Raw genomic sequence first — 9,713 nt, 5'->3', positions numbered from 1 at the left:
CTCAACATTATAAGCTGGCATTTAGCTGGGTTTCTAAGTACAGGGTATATTAAGGTACTATATAGACTTTTTAAATTGATACATCTTGCAAACAATATCAGAACAAGTCTCACAAATACAAGGAAATCTTCAACAAGTCCTTTAGATTTATATATTTGTATCTATCTACAACTATTAAAGTTCACATTATCCGAAGTAACTCTGAGACTATTAGAGCTTAGAACATAAATAGAGTTGTGAATATGCTAAGGCGCTCAGATGGGGCATGTATTAGTTGCGCAAGTTAGACTTGAATATATTTACTATAAATATTTTGATATTTTTTCATAACTTGTTATTAGAAATAAAACAGAAAATGCTTCAAGTTAATTTGCGGGGTAACTGCTAGTCGTTCAAAGCAATTGAATTTAGCTTTCTGATGAAATAAAGCGAATTTCAACTAATATTTGAGCCAATATTGCAGCGTTACCCAAGGCTAGGGTATATGCTAGTCGTGCACTGCTGCCTGAGGCCTGCTCGTTTTTAATTTCTGGTGGTTTTCGGCGACCGCGACACGTAACGACCATAAAAAAGGTGCGCGCGAGGGTAACTCGTTTTTGTTGTCGCATATACATGAGATATATATATATATATAAGATATGTATATATATATAGTTTTTTTTATTTCTCTTGCTGAGGCGACACAACAAATTGGCGCTGGGTGATGCCTATCTGTAAGACCGGTGGCAATTATGCCTGGCGAAAAAAAGCAAAAGAAAAGATAAGAAGCAGAAGCTGAAGCTGAGGCTGCTTCCTAGAATGCACTGGCAATGGGCTCTGCGAGCTGGCACTGGCTAATCCAGGACAGGGTTAGGAGCACCTCCTGCTTCTCGGAAGCAATTGCAAATAAATTGCATTTAATAAATTGCCAAGCAGAGAGCAGCGAGTGCGGCGAGTAGATGTCACTTTCTGTGCACCTGTGCACTGGTGACAATTGCTGGCCGTTCGTCGACGTCGGCAATCATCACAAATCAATAAAAATGTTTATTATCAGCAATTGGTTCAACTAAACACCGGCAGTAGTTAATTAGCGCCATGCCCGGCATGCCAAAGCGTCCGACTGCTGGAAAACTTGAAAAACCAATCTCCGACAACAGCAGCAGCAGCAGCAGCTCCGATTGAAAGCTAAGGAACAACTCAAGCCCCAACTACGACTCCGACTCCGACTCCGACCCCAGCTACAACTGCAACTGCAACAGCAACAGCAGCTCCATTGATCGTTTTCATCGAGCAGACCGCCAGGCGCGTTGGCTCTCAGAGTTTCCGCGAATTGTTTTTTATTTATTTTTCTTTTTTTTTTTCATATATATTTTTTGCCTTTTTCTTTTAGCTTACAAAACGTCACCAATATGTCGAGAGCCATTGGATCTAAATCAAAAGCCACCTCCTGAGTATCACGCATCGATTCGCGTCGATTTATCTTTTGGTATTTGCGGCATTTGACGGGTTTTTACAGTCAGTTGATGCATGCAATTACCGTGCTACAAAAACTATTTAATTTCGTTCAAAATTAATCAAAGTTTTTATTTTCAATAAAACAATTTTAAGATTAAGTTGAATAAAATGGGAAAACAGTTGAATCAATTTGAGATTTTAGCTAGATAATTATGAAAAAAATAATATAGATAAATATTGTAAGATAATCTATGTGAAACACATAAAACCATGAAATGGAATACATCTAAATACATAAAAGCTGCTCTTAGTGAAGCAATTGCTAGGCTAAACAACTTAAGATACTGCAAGTTCGATTTGAAGATACTTTTTAAGGGAACTAGAAGCGAGGAAATACTTTTGAGATAAATCAAATAAACTATATATAGAGTTATTACGATACATGAACATATTAAGATAGGTTCAACAATTTTTTAGAGACTAGGATAAAAGCAAATTTAATTTTATGATTTATGTTTTCATAAATTTTGATTTGCGCATGGGACCATATTTTAAGGTGTTTATGTGGAGCAGGTAATCCATCTACAAAGTTGGAAAATTTAAGCTTAAAAGTTTTAGTTTTAATGAACGTCGCTATAACTGCAATATATTTTTAGTGAAAAGCTGTTGGCCTGAGCAAAGTATCAAAAGTGTAAGTCTAACTACATTAAAGAGTCTTAATATTAAACAAATATCAAAAAAATCTCGACACTATACGACGAAACTACTAATATTTATATATATTATTATATTTATATGTTAATGTTAAAAATTTCAAGTTTCTAGCTTCAATAAAGCTAAATAGTTTGCCTTCAAAGTCAATAAATTCTTTTCAACTCCTGAACAACTATAAGAGTGAAAAAAGGATCCTGAATAAACAGCCCTAAGAACTATGATTGAACAAAATAATCTAGTTAGCTTAGGCAACAAAATTATTGATTTTTAGCAATATTTAAAGCTCATTCATCGCTTAGTCAAGCATCTAAATTTTAATTCGCATTATCAGCTGTACGACTTTGCGCACAACAATTTCAATGAGTTTTGCGCCACTGTGCGGCGTTTGAAAGTCTGCTTGGCTTGGCGAACCGGCAGCCAAGTGGAGCAACTGCAGTTGTTGTCTCACCTGCATGTTTTGACGTCTCTTTGGCTGTTTGGCGACGCATTAGCAGCTACTCCTTGTTGCAAGCAGCAACCCCGCTGTGCCCCTTGAGCTACTCTATTAAAGTTAAGTGTTGGCCTTCGTCAGGCATGCTGCAACCATTGTCTGTCCCCCTCTCTACACTCTGCCGCCTCTCTCTGTTCATGCAACAATTGTGGCATGCGAGCGTCTAAAACATTTGGAAAAGCGTTGCAAGTCTTTAGATTTGTTGCGCGCGTAACTTTGACAAATGAAGAAGCGAGCACTAGACATATTTGGCCATCTCATGATGATGATGATGATGATGATGATGATGTTGCTTGATGATGTTGATGAACACCTAAACCAAAACCAGCGCCTCATAATGGATACAAATGATGATAAAGCTAAAGGCGAGACCCCATCAACTATGCCCGCTTGATTTGGGAGCAGCTTTTCAGACGGACAAATGTCGAGCGAAAATGTTTTCGCATGCCTTATTAAACAACTGGTAAAGTGAAATATGCTCGCAGCTTTTTATGCCGTGAAAAGGTGCATGATAGAGCCGTGGGTTGGTATGTGACAGTGAGAAATGGCGTTCTTCCCAGCATGCAAGCAAAAGGTATGTGCTTCAGGAGTTTCAATATACCAAGTTTTAGTAAGGCAGTTCTGATAAGGGCTCAGTTCCTTGAGACTGTCCCATTGAACTTGGCTAATATAGAAGCTAAGTTCCTGAAATTTGGTATGTAGATAAGTGTTGGTCTTATATTAGCATTTGTATAGAGTTTGCTTTAATATTTAAGATATTTTCCTTGATATTTGAAATATATAATATATAATATGGTATAATATAAGATAAAAAGTAACATTTTGTATGCTCTATAAGTTCTTATATATCAGTAATTTTTTTATTATTATAGCTGCATACCAGATGTCAAAAAGCTCGAGGTTCTCTCGGGAGCTAGTCCCAAGTAACTGAGGACCTTTGCTAGGTAGCATCTTGAAATTTGATATGTAAATAGCTGTTGGGCTTATATAAGCACTAAACTATGATTGAAATCGTTATCTTTTATCTATGAAATATGAATAGCAAAACAAGTTAAGATGTGATAAAAAACCCTGATTATAAGAAATATATTTATGGTTCATCATACTCTATATATTATTGCGAGGGAGTAGCTCAAATATCCAAAGTTTAAGGTAGCTTGCTCTTATATTAGCCGAGTTACTTGAGACTATTTTCAGCAAACTGAGGACTTATCAGAGGTAAAATACCAAAGATTACTAATAAGGACAGCTTAGAGTTTATTTAAGTAATTGTTTAACATTAATATTCATACTTCGACTATTTCTCTGGTTAGGCAACTTCTATCTATTCCAAAGTTATAAAATATATTTGTGTTTAAGAATTTACAGGGTAGCTGTGCACTTAGTGTCTCTAAGGCACTCTTCCTCCTGCTGTGTCGGATTTTTTCGCAAGGGTAGCGACGCCCCCGCACGCAACACGCAAACGACCCTCACTGCCAAATGCTGTGCGCTGTTAGACAAGGGGCAAATGTTTCCTTCCGGTTCGCATGGAATGGCACACAGAAGGGACTCAGAGGGGGAGAGCAGGAGAGGCAGAGAGTTGTCGCTGTGCGAATGTGTGCCAAACATGCGAGAAGCGGGCGAGTTTGCAGTACCCCAATATTCATTACCGGCTTATTAACGTGATTTACCGATGGGGGTGATGCCAGTTACGTGTGCTATGTGTGTGAAGGATATGGCTCAACGATGCTCAAGGATGTGTGGCATGTTGCAGCCGCAGCGGCTGGGAAACTGACTTTTCAAGCGCCATACACACATTGCCATATATCCGTTGTCAATAAAGCTTGTTAATGATACCGTGCGAACCACTTGATGGATGGCCTCGACAAAGCAAATGTGTCAAGCTCTATAGCTGCCCATCGCAGTGAATACATGAATATATATAGCGAGATATATATATATATAGAGTAGAGCTGTCATATGCAAATCAACATTGAATGCTCATCAAGAGTCTAATGGAACTGTCTATGGTCTAAATGGGGTCTGAATGGGGAGTTGTATATCAATTAGCTGTCACTTCCGCTTACTCAATTTCCAGTTATTATCTTTTTAAATGAGAAATCTCTCTCTCTATCCTCTATATCTATCCTCTATCCTCTATCCCTTATCCTTCATCCTCTATCCGCTATCCTTTATCCTTTATCCTTTATCCTTTATCCTTTATCCTTTATTCATTATCCTCTATCCTCTATCCTCTATCCTCTATCCCTAGACTCTAGGGAGACCTCTATCCTCATATCTATATCATCCTATAAGGATCCCATCCTCATCCTCTATCCTCTACCTCTATCCTCTACCTCTATCCTGAAGCCTCTAAGCCGAGTCAGAGCGAATCCTCTATCCTCTATCTCTATGTATCCTCTATCCCTATCCTCTATCCCAGCCGCGGGCCGCGAGCCGCGAGCCGCGAGCCGCGAGCCGCGAGCCGCGAGCCGCGGCCGCGAGCCGCGAGCCGCGAGCCGCGAGCCGCGAGCCGCGAGCCGCGAGCCGCGAGCCGCGAGCCGAGAGCCGCGAGCCGCGAGCCGCGGCCGCGGGCCGCGGGCCGCGGGCCGCGGGCCGCGGGCCGCGAGCCGCGAGCCGCGAGCCGCGAGCCGCGAGCCGCGAGCCGCGAGCCGCGAGCCGCGAGCCGCGAGCCGCGAGCCGCGAGCCGCGGGCCGCGGGCCGCGGGCCGCGGGCCGCGGGCCGCGAGCCGGGAGCCGCGAGCCGCTATCCTCTATCCTCTATCCTCTATCCTCTATCCTCTATCCTCTATCCTCTATCCTCTATCCTCTATCCTCTATCCTCTTCCTCTTTCCTCTTTCCTCTATCCTCTATCCTCTATCCTCTATCCTCTATCCTCTATCCTCTATCCTCTATCCTCTATCCTCTATCCTCTATCCTCTATCCTCTTTCCTCTTTCCTCTTTCCTCTTTCCTCTTTCCTCTTTCCTCTATCCTTTATCCTCTATCCTCTATACTCTATACTCTATACTCTATACTCTATCCTCTATATCTATCCTTTATCCTCTTTCCTCTATCCTCTATCTATCCTTTATCCTTTATCCTCTATCCTCTATCCTCTATCCTCTATCCTCTTTCCTCTTTCCTCTTTCCTCTATCCTTTATCCTTTATCCTCTATCCTCTATACTCTATACTCTATCCTCCATCCTCTATATCTATCCTTTATCCTCTTTCCTTTATCCTCTTTCCTCTATCCTCTATCCTCTATCTATCCTTTATCCTTTATCCTCTATCCTCTATCCTCTATCCCCTATCCTCTATCCTTTATCCTCTATCTATCCTCTATCCTCTATCTATCTATATCATTATTCTTATCCCTATATCTCTCTCTAAAGCATTCCATCTTCGACTTTCCCCTAGTTAATTATTTCTACTCTCTCCGCTCTTCTTTTTGTCTTTTGCGCCTCACTAATTAAATGATGCCTGCATCCAGTTGCAGTTCCAATTCCAATTTAATACGCAGTCGCATCTCTGATGTAGGCGCTTAATTAAATTAACAAACTTGTCTGATGTTTATCTGTCATTATTAATAAGCAGATCTCTGCAGATATAGCACATATATCCGCTGAGCAGGTCTTAATTATGACAGTGCGCACGAGCTAACCAACTGCACGCATTCACTTCAAAGATACTGAGGAGTCGTCACGGCTACAGATACATTCACAGCTATTTAGATACAGATACACATTTACAGTTAACAAATTGCGCCTCTTTCATTGGCTAACCAGGTATATACACACACACGCATACACACACACACATGTGTGTATTTATGTACAAGATTCGTGTCAGCTATCGGCTAAATGTATCTGTGTGTAGTCGACGCTCGTTTATGTATCTGCATCTGTGGCTGAAGGCGTGGCATGGGTGGGCCGAAGATACATATCGTTTGGCAGCAGAAAAGCAGGTCAGAAGCAAGGCACAAAAGCATTTTTAGTTAAGATTAATGCAGACCAATCTCGTCAGAGTGCTTAAGACTCGAGACACTTGATAAGACTTTAAGAATTTCAGACTGCAAAGCTGAACTAGCTTCGAGAAAGCTCAACGTATGCTTGTTAAACTATTTTATAAAGAAGTTTTGCTTAAGAATTGAAGTCAAAATACAGCTCAATCAAAATTGATTGATTGATTGAGTGGCAGTGAAAGGCGAGGTACTGAATGGTTGTCTGATTGACTGATTGTTGATTAGCTGATGGATTGACTGATTGACTAACTGAAAGCTACTTGATTGAGAGATTGACTGATTGACTGATTGAGTCATTGACAGTAACAAGGACAATTTGGCTGACTGACTGCTTGATCTGTAGACTGTTAGAAATAATGATATAAAATGAAATACATACTATTTGATTGACTGATTGATCGCTAGGCTGTTGTCTATGATTGACTGATTGAGTAACTCGTTAACTGATGGACATACGCAACGACTCACTAACAGTCAGGCATTTCTGACTGATTGGCTCAGCAACTGGCAAGCTGATTGAGCCTTTGATTGACTGACTGATTGATTAGTAGGAAGATTGAGCTGATTGATTGAGTAATTCGTACACTGATTAACATACTGACCGACTCACTATTAGTCTGGCACTGTGTGATTGATTGAGTGTTTGATTGATTGACTGAGCAACTGACCCTCTGACTGATTGACGACACACTATTGAGCACATATGCTTCTTATAGTCTCCACTTTCTGCTTTAACTTCCAATTTTCTCTAGTTCCTCTAGTAATCTAACTAAATTGTTCCTTGGCTGACTGAACTTCTCACTTGCCCAGTTTTCTTTTAGATATTCTTGCCAGCTTTAAGATTTGTGAATTTACACACAGCAATTGATCTGCGCACGATCTGAGACGACATGCCCAGCCTCCTACAGATTTCTCTCTCTCTCTCTTCGCTCTTCCTGAACTCAATTGAAATTTCTATCGCCTCGAACGTGCCGTGCAATTGTGTTATGTAAATCGATATCGATCTGGTTATGGATCGCGCAATTAGATTGATTGATTGGCATTCAGGACACGCAGCACCAAACACAGCAGCAGCAGCAGCAGCAGCCTTAACAATGCAGACCTCAAGACACAGAGAGCTCTAAATTCTTTGGCTGGCATTTGCGGGCGGTTTGTTTTTGTGCGCAATTTATAAAGTTGCTGACACAATATAATAGCTGGCAGGATAGCGCAAGGATCACGGTTAGAGCAAGCCAAGCCACGGCAAGGCAAGGCTGGGCCAGACAAGGACCAAGCCCAAGCACCTCCGCCTTTAATTCTCGCGAAAAATTAAAAAGGAGCTGCAGCCGAAAAGTATTGTATTACCATTTAGAGAGGGAGACACAGCGAGAGAGAGAGACAGAGAGAGAGAGTGAGAGCGAGGGAGATCCCAGTTGTGTCGCCTTGATAAGACTCCAAGGCTATAAAAAGGGTCCTTAAAGACAATAGGGAGCCGCAGCCGCAGCAGCAGCAGCGTTTCCTTGCGCCTTGTTCTCTCTCTCTCTCTCTCTCTCTCGCTGGTTCCTTATCACAGATCAAATTTCAAGAGCGAACGCTGGGAAAGGATGTGCCAGGAGCTGCTTTGGAACCAAATCTAAGTAAGCCTCAAAACAATTGAATAAAAAAGCTTTTGTTGGGCTTAACTAAAGTCAATCGCATAGAGAACTTAGACTCGAGCTATGTAACTTTGTAATATTGATAAAAAAAGGATTGAAATAGAATTAGAGATCATGAAATATATATGCTTAAGCGTACACAAGATGAAAAGCTTAAACAAATTATGAAGAGTTTATAAATTTTATTATTGAGAGCCTTCAGAAGAGCTATTTATCTATAACTGTTTCAGCTTAGCTTCACATAGCTTTGGACTTGATTCAGCTTGAATTATATAAGAAGAAGCAGAATCTGTTCAATCTAAATGGATTTACAAAACAGTTGAGAGTCTGGCAAAGCCTCTCCTTTGCCTTCCAATACTTCTATAGGAATCTCTCTTCTTTCAGCTTTCATCTGAGCTCTGGCAAGCCAAGTCCAGTCAAGTCAATGGACGCTGTATGGATGGCTAGGCGTTACATAAGTTCCAACTAAGGCTGTGAATGCTGTGACAAAGAGCGTTTAAACGATTCGTCAGAACTGAAGACCTTCATTAAGTTTTCAGCCAGAATTTGGTAACTTGTTCTACGTTCGCCTTTTATGACCCCAACACACACAGACACACTCTTTTTAATACATATACAAAATTTCACAATTTTGCTTGCTTGGGTCTTTATTTAGTTTTTTTTTTTTTTTTTTTTTTTTGTGGCCCTGGCGCTGTGTCCAGATCCAAGAGCCAAGTGCGTTTTGACCTCTTCTTGGGTACGTGCCTGGCCTCAGAGTGTGACAAACTGGTTCAAGTTGCTGTCAGTTGTCAGTTGTTGTAAGTTGTTAACTGTTGTTGTTGTTGTTGCTTTTATGACTTAATGCCGCGTACGCCACGCAATTTCAATTACAGACAAATGCGTCGACCCAGCGAGTAGCAACTACAGCTGTAAGCTATACACAACCGTTACACACACACACACACCTACACACACACGCACACACACTTGTCTACAACTAGCCCAACACTTTCATTAGGCTGCTGCGCCGTGCTCCAGGTGACAAAAAGCCAAAGAAGCACTTCTGTCTCAGAAGCAACGCATAATTTATGAAAGACTAAGCGAATTAAGGCTGCGCGACTAGCAGATGCCCTGTAGACAAAAAGGAAGCGAAGGTTGGCAAGAAAATAAACAATGCTTAGTAAGCAATACAAATATGAAACAAAATACACACATGAGCACAAGCGCTGCACGGCTTGCAGATACCCTACAAGCTGCCTAACACTTGTCACACACAGCCTAACACAAGGAACAGCTTAGCCGTTATTCTTGTTCTCACACACGCACATAGACATGTACTTTAAAGTCTGTGCGACTAGCAGATACCCTAGGCTGCAGCGGAAAAGTCGCGTAGCTCAAGGATTGCTGCAGCTTTTACTCTCTTTTGCCTGATATGAAGTGCTGCATATAAATTCTTAGT

The sequence above is a fragment of the Drosophila hydei genome, unplaced genomic scaffold (assembly GCF_003285905.1).
Source record: "Drosophila hydei strain 15085-1641.00,03,60 unplaced genomic scaffold, DhydRS2 tig00008130-arrow-arrow-pilon, whole genome shotgun sequence".
In the NCBI taxonomy this organism is placed as follows: domain Eukaryota; kingdom Metazoa; phylum Arthropoda; class Insecta; order Diptera; family Drosophilidae; genus Drosophila; species Drosophila hydei.
The sequence above is the reverse complement of the archived record's forward strand: the minus strand, read 5'-3'. Positions refer to the sequence as shown.